At 40.3% G+C, this 16,261-nt stretch overlaps 1 pseudogene; it reads right to left on the bottom strand.

Moving 5' to 3' along the window:
• LOC114226419 (HORMA domain-containing protein 2 pseudogene) overlaps positions 1 to 11,940 on the bottom strand; it is a 36,168-nt pseudogene extending 24,228 nt beyond the window's left edge.
• Positions 11,941 to 16,261: the final 4,321 nt, after the last annotated feature.

The raw sequence follows: 16,261 nt of genomic DNA, 5'->3' as shown, positions 1-16,261 counted from the left end.
AGGCAGGTTTTTTTTTTTTATAACTTGTGCTATATTTTAGTAGAGAATATATAAAACATCTTCAGATTCATTTCTAGAAATAAGTCAATATTCATTAGCATCACCTTTGCATAAAGATATTCATTCTAGACAAGGCCATACCATGGCATATTGTATTAACTCCGTGCTTTTGTTTACCCTCTTAAAATACACCAGCTAGTCCTCTTGTTCATAAAGTCTCAAAACATAGTTTCCAAATAAACTGAATGATCCCACACTAAAAAAATTTTTTAGAGGTAGAGACTAATACAATTAACGTGGAAATCAATTTACATTAGGGCAAAGCTATTTGTTTCGAACTACAAACATCAACTATTTCTGGTGAGGCTCAAAGCTGTCTACAGGAACCAGCATACGGAGGGACAATTCTGTGGGACACCTCGACTCCACTACCTTCCCAGTTGATTGTTTACTGCCCTCCAGGAGTTGTGATGACTTACCAGCAAGAAGGCACTCTCGCACAGAGGACTTGAGAGGGTGAAGAAATAAGGGGACCCATCTGTGCACCTCCCATGGCCTCGCCACAAAATTACTCTCATGGTCCCACCTGCTCCTGGGACTCCAGAAGTTTCCAAAATAAGAGGCAGGAATGGTCTCCCATGGCCAGCCCTCTTATCAGAAGAATATTAGTGAAGACCTTTAACTGACAGAAAATAGAATGTGCTATCGGTAAATGATAGAATCAATGTTTTTTTGTTTTTTTTTTTATTTTTTTATTGTTATGTTAATCACCATATATTACATCATTAGTTTTTGATGTAGTGTTCCATGATTCATTGTTTGTGCATAACACCCAGTGCTCCATGCAGAACGTGCCCTCTTTAATACCCATCACCAGGCTAACCCATCCCCCTACCCCCCTCCCCTCTAGAACCCTCAGTTTGTTTTTCAGAGTCCATCATCTCTCATGGTTCGTCTGCCCCTCTGACTTACTCCGCTTCATTCTTCCTCTACTGTTATCTTCTTCTTTTTCTTTTTTCTTTAAAATATGTTGCGTTATTTGTTTCAGAAGTACAGATCTGTGGAGAATCAATGTTTTTATATGTCACCTGAATCCTACTCTCGTCTGTGCCTTTCCATTATGATCATCTAGCTTCCCCCAAACTCTTGGGTGTGGCATCTGATGAGATGTCCATGAAAAATAAGACTCAGAGTCCCTTCACTCATTCATTCATTCATTCACTCAGTCATTGACTATGTAATGATCTACCTGTGTGATGCCAAGAGAAGCAGGGAGTAGTGGAAGGGGCAAGACCGTCACATCACCCATGCCTCACCTGAACAGGACGCTGGGTGTATGTCTCCTCTGTACACACTCCCCAGTGTCTACAACTGAGAGGACACTCTGTCCCTACTGCTGATACGGGATTATTTCATCTAAAAAAAAAAAAACACTTAGATGGGATGAGCACTGGGTGTTATACGCAACTGATAAATCATTGAACACCACGACTGAAATTAATGATATACTGTATATTGGCTAACTGAATTTAAATTAAAATAAATAAAAATTTTTAAAAAACACACTTAGATTGAAACTGCAAAGACACAGTTGCCACACCCCCCTGCTCTACGACCTTGCCCCTTTGAGTGAGGCCCTCAAGCCAGCGACAACAGCATCACATGGGAGCTTCTCAGAAACACAGTCCTGAGCACCCTCTGGCCCAAATGCATCATAGTCTGTGGTCCAACCAGATCCCTGGGAGACCCATATGCACACCCATATGCAGCATTGCACTCAGATGCTTTTCCCAAAGTGCTTTCCCGGAAACTCTGCAACTAGGTGCTATGTGAACAAGTGAGATCTTTGATCAAATAATATAAGGAACCAGTGGTTAAAGCAAGTCACCAATTTCTTCACTATGGGCTTTCTCAGAGTCTTTGATGCTCATTTTAAATACTCAAGGGGAAGAAATCACTCAAGGGGGAGAAATTAGTGATTATAATAATAAGAAGAAGAATGATAACTAATATTTGTTCAGTAGTTACTATAGGCTCTCTTCTAGATAGAACGATACACAAGAATATAGAGAGAGAGTCATTTTACTCTTAAAGGAACCTAAAAATTAGGTATTATTGTTCTTATTGTTCGAATTAGGAATCTGAAGCTCAGAGAGACTAAGCAAGTTTCCCAAGACAACATAACTAGCAATCCACCAACTGGGTTTAGAACCTAGCCCCACCTGATTCCAAAGCCCAAGGGCTCAAAACTTGTGGCAGTTTATATTCAATCACTTCCCCCATGCGGATGTAGTTGTTTTTTTTTTTTTTTCCTATTTTATAAAGATCATATAGGACTAGTCCATAAAGTCTTTCAAGACACAAAATTTTCCATAGTGTGTCAGACCCATACCCCAGGGGCAGAAGTCCCCAATAGCATGAGGCCAGGGGACCCCCAAAGGTGATGTCCATTTTAAATGTAAGGCTTACATTCTAGCCATTGAGGGGGTCACAAAACAATGTAAGGGTTTCCTCCAGACCCAGCACACTGGTTCCATCCTGTTCAATTATCTCTGTCTTTATCGGCATGCCACACTCCTATACGACTTCACTGTTATTCATCCATTCTGAACCTATATACTGAGCCCCTACTAAGTGCCAAGATGCCATTCACTCTCACAGGATGCTCTTCACATGTACAATCATGATCTGCTCAAACCAAAAGTAATGTGACTCATCCACGGCAGCGATTCAAGCATACTGCGATACAACATTCTATCTGTGGATAGGCTGAGGGAGCGGAAGGATCAGAATTCAAGGTCAGACCCAGAAGATATGGGGAAAAACAGGCTATGATCTTCATCTTCTCCACTGTACCCTCAATTTTATTTTTTTAAAGATTTTATTTATTTACTTGCCGGGAGAGAGAGAGTGCGCGCACGCACAGGCAGGGGGATCAGCAGGCAGAGACAGAAGCAGGCTCCCCGCTTAGCAAGGAGCCTGATGTAGGACTTGATCCCAGGACCCTGGGATCATGACCCAAGCCCCCCCAATTTTATACTGAGGAAATCAGTATTAAATGATCATTAACAGCAAAACTCAAGTAGGTTTAAAAGACGCCACAGAAAAATGGACACCATTGTTCATAAACAGGAGTGAAGATGCCCTCGGCCGGCCGGCAGAGTCGACCCAGAGTGAAGGATTTGGTCTGCTCTACAGAAAGCTGACTCTCCATCTGCGTGTAACACCAAGCAAGCTGACACCAGAATCAAAAATGCCTTCTACTTTGCTCACCTCTCTTCCGAGAATTCCTGAAAGATTCACAATAAACTAAATGTGTTTAGCTCTGACATGAATACAGGCTATTTTCCTAAGCAAACGGCACTACACAAATTGATATGAATTTTTTCCTACATCTGTATTGCCGTGTTCTGAATAAAAATATATGTTTAACCAGCACACGTGTCTTTTTAACCAAAAAGAACATTATGAAAATTCAGGCAATGGGCACGTGACACTGCCTATTCCTATGTGTTTGTAAATAAACTTGGTTCCCCTTTGGGTGAAAGGGTAACTTTGGTGTGGGGGATGAAGAACTTTCATTTCATGGTTTTGCTGGAGGCCATTCTGTGTCTTGGGAGTCCCAGGCAAAACAGAAGCCTAATTGTGGCCTTAGAAACCCAGCACAACTCTTACCCACGTCAGCCCACTCCTGCTTCATTCTGAATTGGGATCACTGGTTCTGGTCTCCAAATTCCCTGCCCTAGAGCTCATTGAATTAAGTGATTTCTGCCTAAAGCTATTTTTAGCCACTTTCTCCAAAGTGCAGTGTCCTATAAATTCAGCGATTTGGACACACACAATACATCCAACTCCCTAAAGAAGATCATGTGTGGATTTTGTTTTCATACCAGAATCCCTTTACTGTAAAAACATACAGAGGGGAATCTATGATGATTTAAATCTAAAGCAATAATCCAACTTTTATTTTAAGGCAGATTATTGAAGAAGACGTAAGTAATCGATCAAAAAGATTAATTTAGCAACATCTCTTTTTTACCCGATTTTATGGTGTAATGTAACAATACAACCACCCCATAGTTTTAGATTTTACCATTAAAAGAATTGTTTTCTACTCAGCAATCAGAATCTAGGTCCAGAATTTCCACTAGAAAAATATCAGTACTTTTAGGTCACTGCTTGGCACATAGTTGACACTCCTTAAATCTGAAACAACAACATATTGCTAAGAACCCACAAAAAGCATTTTACTGTAAATGCTTCATCTTACCCTTGGGGATCATTAGGGAATACCGCACCCCCATACCTGCTGTAAGTATATTGATAGAGCAGCTGAGGTTGAAGATACTTTCAGAAGACAGAATGAAACCAGAGAAGCATCGAGACAACCCAGAACAAGAGGGAAGATGACCGATAACAAGAGAAGATGCTTGAGATAAAAATGAATCACACTTTTAGAGAATCAGTCAAATCTTCATCCTTTGGCTCAAAAAAAAAAAAAAAAACAATGGAATAATTATCTGAGTTGGACAATAAATCAGGCTTAACACTAACTCAAGAACCTAACATGCTAGATGTGACAAGAGCAACATTTAAGTGACTGTGTAGCTTTGTAAATAATTGGGACAAAATTCCATAATCATAGCAGCTGCTTCATTATGTCCTGATAAGCTGCCTAGGTAATTAAAATGTCACACATGATGCAGAAGAGTAGATTGATTTTTTCTGCTCTACTTCTTAAAGTCAGATGTTCCTTCCCAGCCTCAGTGCTGGGAGCCCGGACCGTCCCCACACTGTCTGCATGGCTCTGATGGGAGCCTCAGCCAACCCCGCATCACTGGCTCTTGTCTGTCCCTCCCAACTAGAGCCAAGCCTTTGCTTTTAAGATGTGGTACCAGGAGGCATGATTCATATTTTTTCCCAATATCAGAGGTTCACAAGCCACTGTCCAGCACTCACAGGACCCTCAAAACTTGTAGTTAAAAAGCTCCCCCAGGAGATGAATGTTTACCTTGATAGAGCTTGTCATAGGTGGCCTTGCCCCTAGGCCCTGATTAAAGTCCAATTTATCTTACACATAATGAAGTCCATACTGGTCCTGACCACTTGTTTTGCCCTCTTTCACAGCTCCTCACCTTTCCAATGCTTGAAATTTAAAGAACACTATATGGGATACACCCTGGTAAATGATTTCCTTCATGGCCTTCTGAGGCTCATATTCCCATCATCTTGTTACACGAAATCACTTGAATGGGCCATTGAGGTTGGTGGACTCTTGAAGAAAATCGTGTGTGTGTGTGTGTATGTGCACATGCACACAAGTGAGTATGTGGATTCTCGTGCAATGAAGCACTGAAGATGTTTGGGATGCTGTAAGATAGAGTATAACAAATAAATGAGGATTTGTAAAATTTTCTAGGGCTCATATAACAATTAAATAGTAAATATTCCACTCATATTTGTCATTAGCCCAGAATGCACACTTGATGCTTCGTGTAATGCCAAAAACATCTTTACGGAAATATGTTTCGCACCGACTGGCTGATGGAAGCAGAAGCCTTTAGGAGCACTCACAAGGATGGATGGAGGGTGGGGTGCATTTATATCTATCTTCTAAGAGGCCTGAATAAATCAAGGAGGGAAATAGATAGCATGCAGGACTGTGACAATATCCTCTTACATAGTCATAGTCTTGCTAGTTATTTGTATAATAAATAGAATAATAAAGTATCAACATATGCCATTTTCATTCTTATGAGTCAGGATATAGTGAAATGGTTTCTCTCCCTGCTCCTAAGGGACTACATAAGTATTTGCACTATAAATAAATGTGCTTCTGCTCACGTTGTCTTAACCCCAAGCTCAGAACCAGGGCCACAAAGCATGAAACTGCAGACTTCTCAAGCTCGCAGAGTGACTGAGGCATGTTTCCCGCATGGGTCCTGTCCCTTCTTCCCTCACACTGCTCAGCTAAGGAAACTGAAAAATGCTTCCTTGAAGAAGACAAACCAGACAGGGAAAAGAAATGCTCATTATTTAACTGGAGGTCTATTCGATTTTCGTTAGATGTACAGAAAATCCTTATTTAACAGCTGTTAGGTACATCGATGAGCTTGTGCTGTAGGTGGAATTACGTCCCCCAAAAACTTTATGTTGAAGTCCTAACTAACCCCCAGGACTTCAGAATATGACCTTGTTTGGAAATAGGATTATTGCAATATAATTAGTCTGGAGTGGGGTGGGCCCTGAGCCCAGGATGAACTGTCCTTACGAAAAGTGGAAATTTGCACATAGAGACATGCAAACAGGGAGAAAGACATGCAAAGATAAGCCAAGGATCACCGAAATTGCCAGCAAACCAGCAGAAAGAGCCAGTCCTGTTGGCACCTTGATCTCAGACTTCCGGCCTCCAGGACCGGGAGGTAGAGTTTGTGGTTTAGGCCCCAGTCTGTGGTGCTTTGCTAGGGCAGCCCTAGCAAACTTACACTGCACCATAAGCCAAAAACATTTTAACTTTATATATAGATGTTTACAAACATACATGTAATTGTGCACGTGTTTACGTGCATGTGCATGAATACACATGCATACATACACATTATAACCTGTTAAGATGCCATCACCCATGACATTAGGTGGAGCAGAGAAATACCAAAACACATTTTATTTGGGCTGACTTAATGATGTGGGATACTGAATATCCACTTAAATAGATTTGTTCACCCATTTACATTAATGAGCATTTAAATGCAACAGATATAATTTCAGGTGACTTAACATGAATGAATAAAAGTCAGTGCTATTGGGGAAAAAAAATCGAAAAAAGAATTTCAAAAACAAAAAAAACAACCACCAGGCTGACAGGCAAAGACAATTTGAGTAAAATTAAAGCTTCAAGAAATCTCTGGGAGCATGCCAAAGGGCAACTGCACTCATTATGCAAAGTCAAAAAGACTTAGAGTCTTCATTTTCCCCAGTAGACATGCACACACATATGCACGTGCACCCATGCACACGTGTGTGCACACATAGGCACACACACCCATAGGCACACACACATAGGCACAGGCACACACGCCCATGCGCACACACACATAGGCACAGGCACACACACACACAGGCACAGGCACACACGCTCATGCACACACACACATAGGCACAGGCACACAGGCTCATGTGCACACGCACATAGTCACAGGCACACACAGGCACACATGCTCATGCGCACACACACATAGGCACAGGCACACACGCCCATGCACACACACACATAGGCGCAGGCACACACGCTCATGCACACACACACATAGGCACAGGCACACACGCTCATGTGCATACACACATAGGCACACACGCCCATGCGCACACACACCTAGGCACAGGCACACACAGGCACAGGCACACACGCTCATGTGCACACACACATAGGCACACACGCCCATGCGCGCGCACACCTAGGCACAGGCACACATAGGCACAGGCACACACGCTCATGCGCGCGCACACATAGGCACAGGCGCACACACACATAGGCACAGGCACACACAGGCACACACGCCCATACGCACACACACCTAGGCACAGGCACACATAGGCACAGGCACACACGCTCATGCACACACACACATAGGCACAGGCACACACGCTCATGTGCATACACACATAGGCACACATGCCCATGCGCACACACACCTAGGCACAGGCACACATAGGCACAGGCACACACGCTCATGCGCGCGCACACATAGGCACAGGCGCACACACACCTAGGCACAGGCACACACAGGCACACACGCCCATGCGCACACACACCTAGGCGCAGGCACACACAGGCACACACGCCCATGCGCACACACACCTAGGCACAGGCACACATGCGCAGACATAGGCTGGCCTGCCAGATTCCCCTCCCATCAGCTCCAAGTTCTCCAAGCACAGGGTCTCTAAGCAGGCCATGCAGGCCCTCCCGTGCGCCTCTCTCCCTCTCCTCCAGGGATCCTCCTCCCCTGCTGACCCCTCTCTGCCCTTCCCACTTGGAACGCCTTAGTTGTCTGGCTTCTCTAACTTTTGCTTCACTTGCCCGTGCCTCCCTAGAAAGTCACTATCTTCCTGCCTAACACAGGTTTCTCTTCCACAGGTAGAAGTTGCCAAAGTTTCAAAGTAAAATAATGTTGCCCTTTTAAAAAAAAAAATCAAGTTTCTTGTAAGAAGCCCTGAGGTCTTTTGGACTTCCAGGTGTCCCGGCTTGCTCCAGGATCAGGGTGGTTCTTTGGAGCCCCAGAAAAAGAGAGAAACATGAAGAATTCTGAGGGGTTCCTTGGGGCCAGAGCACCGGATTTGGGCCCCCTCAAAGCTCGGGGAAGAGATTACTGCATTGCTGCCCACAGTTTCAGGAGTAGGGGAGGTGTCTCAGTCGCCTCCAATGAACAGTTCTAGAGACTGGCTTGCCCTGAGGCCGGCCCCCTTGCCTTGTGGACGGCTGGCTTCTCACTATGTCCTCATGTGGCCTCTACTCTGTGCACACACAGCCCTGGTATCTCGTCCTCTTCTTAGAAGGACACCAGTTCTACTGAATTAGGACCCCACCCGATGACCTCGTTTAACTTTCAGTACCTCTTTTAAGGCCCCATCCCAAATATGGTCATGCTGGAGGATTAGGATGTCAATGCATGAATCTGGGGAGGACACATTTCAATCCAGGACAGGGGCATGAGCGAACACGCGACTGAGAAAAAGCAAGGACAGAGTCAGCTACCAAGAGTCACAACATCAGCTGTCTTCAGGCAGCACCAGGACCAGGCAACAGGCCCTGGAGGTTCCTGGGACATCGGAGGGTAGGGACCCACACACAGGCAAGTGAAAGAAAGAGACACCCGCTGGCCAAACAAAACACATCTGTGGGCCGAGGACGAACACTTTTCAACTCCTGTTGTACAATTTCTGGCAACTGTTTTTTTTTTTTTTTCATTGAAGAATAATTGACATCCAATAATTGCATGAGCTTCAGGTATACAACATAGTGCTCTGATATTTATATACATTACACATGCTCACCATAAGTCTAGTTACCATCTGTCACCATACAAAATGATTGCAATATTATCATCTCTGTTCCCTTTGCTGTACATTACATCCCTGTGTCTTACGTATTTTATAACTAGAAGGTTATACTGCTCAATCCCCTTCATCTACTTTGCTCATTCCCCCTCACCTGCCCACCCTCTGACAACCACCAGTTTGTTCTCTGTATCTAGGAGTCTATTTCTGTTGTTTTCTGTATTTCCTTAACTTTTTTTTTTTAGATTCCACATATAAGTGAAATCCTATCATATTTGTCTTTCTCTGTCTCATTTCATTTAGCATAACACTCTCTAGGTCCATCCATGCCATCACAACTGGAAAGATACCATTCTTTTTATGGCTAAATAATATTCTATTGTATATATATACATCTTTATCCATTTAACTATCAATGGACAGTTTGTTTGCATATCTTGATTATTGTAAATAATGCTGCAATCTTTTCAGTGTTTTCATTTTTTTTCAGATAAATGCATAAAAGTGGAATTGCTGGATTGTATGATACTTCTATTTTTTTTTATTTTTATTGTTATGTTAATCACCATATATTACATAATTTGTTTTGGTGTAGTGTTCCATGATTCATTGTTTGTTCATAACACCCAGTGCTCCACGCAGAACGTGCCCTCTTTAATACCCATCACCAGGCTACCCCATCCCCCCACCCCCCTCCCCTCTAGAACCCTCAGTTTGTTTTTCAGAGTCCATCATCTCTCCTGGTTCGTCTCCCCCTCTGACTTACTCCCCTTCATTCTTCCTCTCCTGCTATCTTCTTCTTTTTCTTTTTTTTTTTCTCAAAATATGTTGCGTTATTTGTTTCAGAAGTACAGATCTGTGATTCAACAGTCTTACACAATTCACAGCACTCACCGTAGCACATACCCTCCCCAATGTCTATCACCCAGCCACCCCATCCCTCCCACCCCCGACCACTCCAGCAACCCTCAGTTTGTTCCTGAGATTAAGAATTCCTCATATCAGTGAGGTCATATGATACATGTCTTTCTCTGATTGACTTATTTCACTCAGCATAACACCCTCCAGATACTTCTATTTTTTAGTTTTTTGAGAAAGTTACTGTCTTCCATAGCTGCACTAATTTACATTCCCACCAACAGTAACAAGGGCTCCTTTTTCTCTACATCTTCACCAACACTTATTATTTCTTGCTTTTTTGATCCTAGCCATTCTGACTGGTGTGAAGTGACATCTCACTGTGGTTTTAATTCGCATTTCCTTTATGATAGTGATGGTGAGGACTTTTTCAAGTGCCTGTTGACCAGTATGTTTTCTTTGTAAAAAGGTCTATTTGAGTCCTCTGCCCATTTTTCAATCAGATTATTTTTTTGATACTAAGTTTTAGGAGTTCTTTATATATTTTGGATGTTATCGCCTTACTAAATACATCATTTGTGAATAACTTCTCTCATCAGCAGGCTGCCTTTTTGTTTTGTTGATGGCTACCTTCACTGTGCAAAAACCTTTCAGTTTGATGTAGTCCTGTGTGTTTATTTTTCCTTTTGCTGCCCTTGCCTGAGGAGACAGATCCAAAAAAAAATCAGTAAGACCAATGTCAACCAGTTTACTGCCTATAGTTTTCTTCTAGAAGTTTTACTGTTTCCAGTCTTACATTTAAGCCTTTAATCCATTTTGAGTTTATTCTTGTGTATGGTGTAAGAAAGTGGTCCAGTTTCATTCTCTGGCATGTAGCTGTCCAGTTTTCCCAGCACCATTTAGTGAAGAGAGTGTCTTTCCCCCATTGTATATTCTTGCCTCCTTTGTCATAGATTAAATGACAATATGAGTGTGAGTTTATTTCTGGTTCTCTATTCTGTTTCCTAGATCCATGTGTCAGTTTCACACCAGCACCTTACTATTTTGATTACTATAGATTTGTAGTATAGTTTAAAATCTGGAGGTCTGATACCTCCAGCTTTGTTCTTTCTCAAAATTACTTTGGTTACTTGGGGTCTTTGGTGGTTCCAAACAAATTTTGGAATTATTTGTTCTAATTCTGTGAAAAATGCCATTGATATTTTGACAGGGAGTGCATTGAATCCATAGATTTCTTTGGGTATAGGAACATTTCAACAAAATTAATTTTTCCAATCCATGAGCACAGTATATCTTTCCACTTATTTGAGTCATTTTCAGTTACTTTCATCAATGTCTTATAATTTCCAGAGTACAGGTCTTTCACCTCCTGGTTACATTTATTCCCAGGTATTTTATTCTTTTTGATGCAATTGTAAATGGGATTGTTTTCTTAATTTCTAACAGTTCACTATTAGGTTATAGAAATGCAACCAATTTCCCATGTTCATTTTTTATCTTGTGACTTTCTGAATTCATTTATCAGTTCTAATAGTTATTTTAGTGGAGGCTTTGGGGTTTTCTATATACAAAGAGTGATAGTTTTACCTCTTTCTTTCCAGTTTGGACACCTTTTATTTCTTTTTCTTGCCTAATTTCTGTGGTTAGGACTTCTAATACTGTGCTGAATAAAAATGGCAATAGTGGGCATCCTTGTCTTGTTCCTAACCTTAGAAAAAAGGCTTTCACTGTTGGTCACTGCACCAAGTTTTCAAACCTTGGAGTCAGTTTGGATGTCACCCTCCTTTCCTGTTGCATGTTGAGTTTTTCCCAATATTCAACAGATGTTGCTGTGTCACACTTGAAAATATTTGTGGAGCTCCTCTGAGTTCTTGTGGTGGTTTAGGGGTGCTTTAGCTTGCAGTTTGGAAAATGTGGGCAAAAACCGTGTGCTACATACAAGTACAGTGGTTACCTCAAGGAAAAGCCCTGGTACAGCTGCTTGAGCTGCAAGTTCAACTCGTCACTTTCTTCATGGAACACCATTTGTACTTGAAGGAACAACTAACAGGCCAGCAATGGCTTTGCAGACTTGGGTATTTGGCAGATATTTTCTCCAAAATGAATAAAGTGAGCTTGTTACATTAAGGACAATTGATGGTATTCTCGGCCAATGACAAAATTCAAGTTTTCAGATAAATATTAGTACGTGTAAAACTTGTACCCATCAACCATGAGTTTGGCAGATTTTCAATGTTTAAAGACTCTTCTAATGAGATCCATAGTGATATTAACAAGTGAGATTTTTAAATATTGTATGTTGGAATGTGCCAGGATTTTGAAAATCTGCATAATTCAGTGAACTGATATTTTCCAAATGATCAATATAACAAAAGATGTGTGAGTAAAAATCTATTCAAAGTGCAGATAGGCAAATGGATTTTATAAAAAATTCATTGATGTGGTTTCAGATTCCACATGACAACCAACCTTTAAGCTGCTGCCACTTTTCCACTTTCAGTATAGAATCAAAGCAGAATGTCCATAATTATCTGAAAAGGCTATTTAAATACTCCACCCTTTTCTAGCGATATGCCTGGAGAAGCCAAGTTTTCCTCACGTATTTCAACCAAAGAAACATATTGCAGCAGATTGAATGCAGAAGCAGATATGTGAATTCAGTTGCCTTTTATTAAACCCAACATTAAAAAGATTATTTCAAAATGTAAAATAATGACACTTTTCTCATTATGTTTTTTGAAAAATTGTTATGTTCATAAAAATCTTTATAACATGTAATAAAATTCTTATTTATAAAGGAATTAATAAATATTTTAAATTTTAAAAAAAAGTAAAAAGGCTTTCAGCTTTTCACCATTAAGTACAATGTTAGCTGTGGGTTTGTCATATATGGCCTTTATTATGTTGAGGTACATTCTTACTATATCCACTTTGTTGATAGTTTTTATCATAAATAAATGTTGAATTTTGTCACATGCTTTTTCTGCATCTATTAAGATGATAATATGATTTTTCTCCACTGCTTTGTCAACGTGGTGTCTCATGTTGATTGACCTGTGGATATTGAACCATCCTTGCATCTGTGGAATAAATCCCACTTAATCATGGTATATAATCCTTTTAAGGTATTGTTGAACATACTGTTCAAATATTCTCCTAATACTGAGGATTTTTGAGGATTTTTGCTTCACTGTTCATCAGGGATATTGGTCTGTAACTTTCTTTTTTTGTGGTAGCTTTGGTTTAAGTATCAGAGTAATGCTGGCCTCACAGAATGAGCTTGGAAGCATTCGTTCCTCTTCAACTTTTTTGGAATAGGTTTGAGGAGAACTGATAGAATTCACCTGCAAAGATGTCTGGTGCTGGGCTTTTGTTTATTGGGAGTTTTGTTTTATTTTGCTTTGGGGGGTGGTGTTAATTACTGATTCAAATTCATTACTAGTAACTGATCTGTTCAGATTTTCTATTTATTCCTGATTCAGTTTTGGAAAATTGTATGATTCTGGGAATGTATCCATTTCCTTCTAGATTGTCCAACTTGTTGGCATATAATTGTTTGTAGTAGCCCTTTATGATCCTTTGCATTTCTGTGGTATTAATTGTAATTTCTCCTCTTTCATTTCTGACTTTGAGTCTTCTTTTTCTTCTTGATGAGTCTTGCTAAAGGTTCATCAATTGTGTTTATCTCTCCAGAGAACCAGTTCTTGGTTTCATTGAGCCTTTCTAACTATTTTTTTAGTTTCTATTTCATTTATTTTCACTCTTATCTTTATTATTTTCTTCCTTCTACTAACTTTGGGGTTTTTTTTTAAAGATTTTATTTACTTATTTATTTGAGAGAGCGAGAATGAGAGAAAGAGAGAGCACATGAGAGGGGGGAGGGTCAGAGGGAGAAGCAGACTCCCCGCTGAGCGGTGAGCCTGATGCGGGACTCGATCCCGGGACTCCAGGATCATGACCTGAGCCGAAGGCAGTTGCTTAACCAACTGAGCCACCCAGGTGCCCTAACTTTGGGTTTTGTTTGCTCTTCTTTTTCTAGTTCCTTCATGTGTAAGGTTAGATTATTTGAGATTTTTCTTGTTTCTTGATAGGTCTGTATCATTATGAACTTCCCTCATAGAACCTCTTTCACTATGTCCCAAAGATTTTGGAACACTTGTTTTCATTTTCATTTGTCTCCATGTATTTATTTCCTCTTTGAATTATTTTTTGACCCATTGCTTACTTAGTAGCATATGGTTTAGTCTCCAGGTGTTTGTGGGTTTTTTTTTTTTTTCCAGTTTTCTTCCTGTAATGGATTTCTAGTTTCATACCATTGTGGCTGGAAAAGATGCTTGATATGATTTCAATCTTCTTAAATTTATCAAGACTCATTTTGTGGGACAACATGTGATCCATCCTGCAGAATGTTCCACATGCACTGGAGAAGAATGCATATTCTGTTGTTTTTAGATGGAATGTTCTGTATGTATCTGTTGAGTCATCTGGTCTAATGGGTCATTTAAGGTCAATGTTTCCTTATTGATTTTATGTCTGGATGGCATACCCATTGATCTAAGTGGGCTGTTAATGTACCCTACTGCTGTTGTATGTAAATTTCTACCTTTAGGTCTGTTAATATCTGCTTTGTATGTTTAGGTGTTCCTATGTTTACAGCATAAATATTTATAAGTGTTATACCATTTTGTTAGATTGATCCCTTTATCATTATGTAATGACCTTCTTTTTTCTCTTGTTATAGCCTTTGGGTTTTTTGGTCATTTCTTGGGGGCTTTATTTGTTGTTGTTGTTGTTGTTGGGTTTTTTGCTTTCTTTTTTTCAAATTTTTATTTAAATTCTCGTTAGTTAACACGTAGTGTAGAGAATTTCAGACCAATATCCCTGATAAATATGGATTCCAAAATCCTCAACAAAATCCTAACTAATAGGATCCAACAATACATTAAAAGATCATCCACCACGACCAAGTGAGATTTATCCCTGGGATGCAAGGGTGGTTCAACATTCACAAATCAATCAATGTGATAGAACACATTAATAAGAGGAGAGAGAAGAACCATATGGTCCTCTCAACTGATGCAGAAAAAGAGAGAGGGAACATTCCTCAAGTTCATAAAATCCATCTATGAAAAACCCACAGCAAATATCATCCTCAAAGGGGAAAAGCTGAGAGTCTTAAGATCAGGAACACGTCAAGGATGCCCACTCTCGCCACTACTGTTCAACATAGTACTAGAAGTCCTGGCAACAGCAATCAGACAACAAAAAGAAATAAAAGGTATTCAAATTGGCAAAGAAGAAGTCAAACTCTCTCTTTTCGCAGATGACATGATACTTTATGTGGAAAACCCAAAAGACTCCACCCCCAAATTACTAGAACTCATACAGCAATTCAGTAATGTGGCAGGATACAAAATCAATGCACAGAAATCAGTTGCTTTCTTATACACTAACAATGCAATTGTAGAAAGAGAAATTAGAGAAACGATTCCATTTACAATAGCACCAAAAACCATAAGGTACCTCGGAATAAAACTAACCAAAGAGGTAAAGGATCTATACTCTAGGAACTACAGAACACTCATGAAAGAAATTGAAGAAGACACAAAAAGATGGAAAAACATTCCATGCTCATGGATCGGAAGAATAAACATTGTTAAAATGTCTATGCTACCCAGAGCAATCTATACCTTCAATGCCATCCCAATCAAAATTCCAATGACATTTTTCAAAGTGCTGGAACAAACAATTCTAAAATTTGTATGGAATCAGAAAAGACCCCAAATCACCAAGGAAATGTTGAAAAAGAAAAACAAAGCTGGAGGCATCACTTTGCCCGATTTCAAGCTATATTACAAAGCAGTGATCACAAAAACAGACATATAGACCAATGGAACAGAATAGAGAGCCCGGATATGGACCCTCAACTCTATGGTCAAATAATCTTCAACAAAGCACAAAAAACTATGCAATGGAAAAAAGACAGTCTCTTCAATAAATGGTGCTGGGAAAATTGGACAGCCACATGCAGAAGAATGAAACTCGACCATTCTCTAACACTATACACAATGATAAACCCAAAATGGTTGAAAGATCTCAATGTGAGACAGGAATCCATCAAAATCCTAGAGAACATAGGCAGTGACCTCTTTGACATCGGCCACAGCAACTTCTTCCAAGATACGTTTCCAAAAGCTAGTGAAACAAAAGCAAAAATGAACTTTTGGGACTTCCTCAAGATAAAAAGCTTCTGCACGACAAAGGAAACAGGCAACAAAACAAAGAGGCAACCCACGGGATGGGAGAAGATATTTGCAAATGACACTACAGATAAAGGGCTGGTATC

The sequence above is a fragment of the Eumetopias jubatus genome, unplaced genomic scaffold, assembly GCF_037043125.1.
Source record: "Eumetopias jubatus isolate StellerSeaLion01/CBP00866 unplaced genomic scaffold, mEumJub1_p1.0 scaffold_1, whole genome shotgun sequence".
Lineage (NCBI taxonomy): Eukaryota > Metazoa > Chordata > Mammalia > Carnivora > Otariidae > Eumetopias > Eumetopias jubatus.
Note: the sequence above shows the minus strand (reverse complement) of the source record. Positions and strands in the feature narration are given on the sequence as shown.